Source organism: Neltuma alba, unplaced genomic scaffold (genome assembly GCF_004799145.2).
Source record: "Neltuma alba isolate B1F8T4 unplaced genomic scaffold, ASM479914v2 tig00011818_pilon, whole genome shotgun sequence".
NCBI classification, from domain to species: domain Eukaryota; kingdom Viridiplantae; phylum Streptophyta; class Magnoliopsida; order Fabales; family Fabaceae; genus Neltuma; species Neltuma alba.
The window spans coordinates 236,090-239,023 of record NW_021636432.1 but is presented as its reverse complement, the minus strand read 5'-3'; the positions used below and the strand labels follow the sequence as shown (position 1 = coordinate 239,023).

At 38.9% G+C, this 2,934-nt stretch overlaps 1 pseudogene; it reads right to left on the bottom strand.

The window, feature by feature from the left end:
* Positions 1-216: 216 nt before the first annotated feature.
* On the bottom strand, positions 217-1,468 carry LOC114718176 (ethylene-responsive transcription factor ABR1-like; annotated as a pseudogene).
* Positions 1,469-2,934: the final 1,466 nt, after the last annotated feature.

Below are 2,934 nucleotides of genomic sequence, written 5' to 3'. Positions count from 1 at the left end.
ATACAATCCAATAGAGAGAAGAGAGATTGCACGGTGATATAAGTTTTGGACGAGAAACACAAGAGTTCTGCAAGCCACCTCACCACTCCCTTCCACCCAATGCCTTTCTTTTTCCTCCCCCTCCCCCCCGGTGGTGAACCACCGTGGATTGCCTCTTGGTTCTTGTCGCACCCACACCATGCAGCCCTGTCAGCTAACCTCCTTGATGAGATATTATCAGAGATGCCAACGTAGAAGATGAAGCCGCGACGACGACGATGATAAAGCTGACAGCAACGCTGATGACTGAAAATGATGAGCCATTGAAGAAGACATAACCATCTGATCGCAAAAATTCATGGGAAGCTCTGAAAACTGAGCGCCTATGAAAATCACTAGACGTCGCCGGCCGAGAACCCAGGAAGGATGGTGGTGAAGGGATTTGGCATGAACAATCACCTCAGTGGACGTCGAAATGGACAAAAGGGTACTTGCAGAACCCAAACCTCTCAAATAAACCACCGCCGTCGTGGTCGCAGGTTGCCGGATCAGACATTTTCTGGGAAACTGAGCTCAGCCTTGTTGCCTCCAAAACGCAGGGTAGCTTCGTGGTATGCCCGGGCAGCCGCCTCCGCCGTGTCAAAGTGCCAAGCCAAACTCGGGTAGCTTTGTGGTATGCCCACAGCAGCCTCCGCTTTGTCGAAAGTGCCAAGCCAGACTCGGCAGCTTTGAAAGGATCTCTGATTTCAGCTGCCCACCTCCCCCATGGCCTTTGTCTCACTCCACTATACTTTCTTCTTCCTTCTTCAGAACTTCTCACATGCTCTGTATTACATCTATATTCTTACACTGCATTTCCCATTTGCACTCTCTCTCCTCTTGAACCTTTTTCTGCATCTGTACGTATTCATTCGCACGAGCTTATCAGCATTCTATAAAAGATCCTGCGTGGTGATATAATAATAAGACAGAATCTTGTGTGAAAGTGATAACAGGTATGTTGCATTCTCTTTTTTCTATTGCATTGTGAATGCATTCCCAACATTCCTAACGTTCCTACCCGATGATGTTAAAGCTCATCAGGAGAGGGATGGGAAAGGGAGGGAGTGCCGAGATGGCAGTATCACGTCCTAGGTGAAAACTGCCGGGCAATAGTCAACTCAATGAAAAAGGGTATAGATATATAGGTATACATGGTATATACATTAGAAGAAAAAGAAAGAGTAACTGCGAAAGTTTATGGGCTCAATGAGAGGCGGGATCATCATGGTTTGCCGGAGAAGATCATGCGGGGGGTTGGGATTGGAGTGGCGGGAGTTATTGAAGGAGAAGTGGTGGTGAGAAGATGTGGCGTATTTGCTGGGGAAAAAGCCTTCTGCGTGGTTGGCATTTGAGTGCCACGAGAAGTTGTTGGAGGGTTAGAGCCGATCTGAGTATTATGAGTGGCTGGCGTAAGAACCCTCTGGGTATTGATGCTTTCAGAATTCATAGTGGAGCTTGGCTTTAATCTGAGGATTATCTCTGAAACCCTTTGGATGAGATATATTAGAAAGTTCAAGGAGACGACAAGAAGTGTGCGGGTTGCACACGGCGAGAGAGGCAAAGTCAAATTGTGGCAATAATATTTCTTTCTTTAAGACTCTGTCGATGACGACGTAGAGAGAGGGGGGGGGGGAGCATCCATTGATTTTATGCTTTTTTTTTTTTGTAAAAATTGTAATAGGGTGCCATTTAATAGAATTAAATACAAAAAAAATTCTTTAAAATATTAAATTAATCTGAAATTCCAGGGAAGTTTATTATAAGAGATTTTATTTGTGTAGTTACCAAATTTTTTTTTTAAAGTATTCATTAGCAACTTAAAGTGTAATGATTAACAATTATCGTGGCAGGTGTTAACAACACATTTTCTCAGCAAATTACAAAAATATAATGCATGAATTGTCAATATTAACTACGATAGTTATTGATCATTACATCTTAACTTATTAACGATTGTACTTTCAGTTGTTAATGCAACTTTAAAAGAAAAAAGATAAGGACAATTTGGTAATTAGATAAATGGAATATCTTGCAATGAAGTTTCTTGAGACTTCAGATTAATTTGATGATTTCAAAAAGCTTTTTGTATTTAATTCTTTTAGATGAGATCTTATTACAATTTTTTCTATTTTCTTTTGTTTCGAAAATAATAATGATACTACTGAGTTTTCTCGCTCTTCTAACTCACTTATATTTTTTTTTCCTCTTTTGAGAATAATGGGTTTCCTCTCTTTTCAACTCACTTATGTATATATAATCTCTCTTGTCTTTTCGGCCTCGGCCATTCCCTTACAAAATCAACTAAAACCAATAAAATAAACAAGTCCGATCCATGCACCCAGCAAGAGGAGAGAGAGGAGATGGAGAGAGAAAAATCTGAAAGAAAGGAAAATGATCACCCCTACCTTGATCACTTGTGTTTGGTATTTAAAATATATATATATGCAAAAATTAAAGATCAATTTATTTTTTTGCTAAAACCAGTGAATTGAGCGTCCAATCTTCCATTAAGCTTTGTTCACACATATTTATCCCTTTGATCCGCATCTTCGTGCGTCATGTACGATACACTAACGCATCAAGTTAATGCTGGTTATTCCGGTCATCTTAAAGTGCATTTGTGCAAAAGTGACAAAAAATTCACTTCTATATCACTATAAATAAACAGTTCATTGCTAATGAAAAATTGGTGACAGAAAACTATTTCATTCTTAATTTTTGTTAGTAATTCCATTGACAATATTTTTAATTAAAAAGCATTTTTTTATAATATTCTTAACGGAGTTAAAAGTTTGGACTTAAACATATCTTTTCAAAAGAGGTCTGTGTAATTAAAACAAATGTAAAGAAGGTTAGAGTGTTTTATCCTAATTTTATTTTTTGCTAGCTAGTTATATAATGATATAATCACTT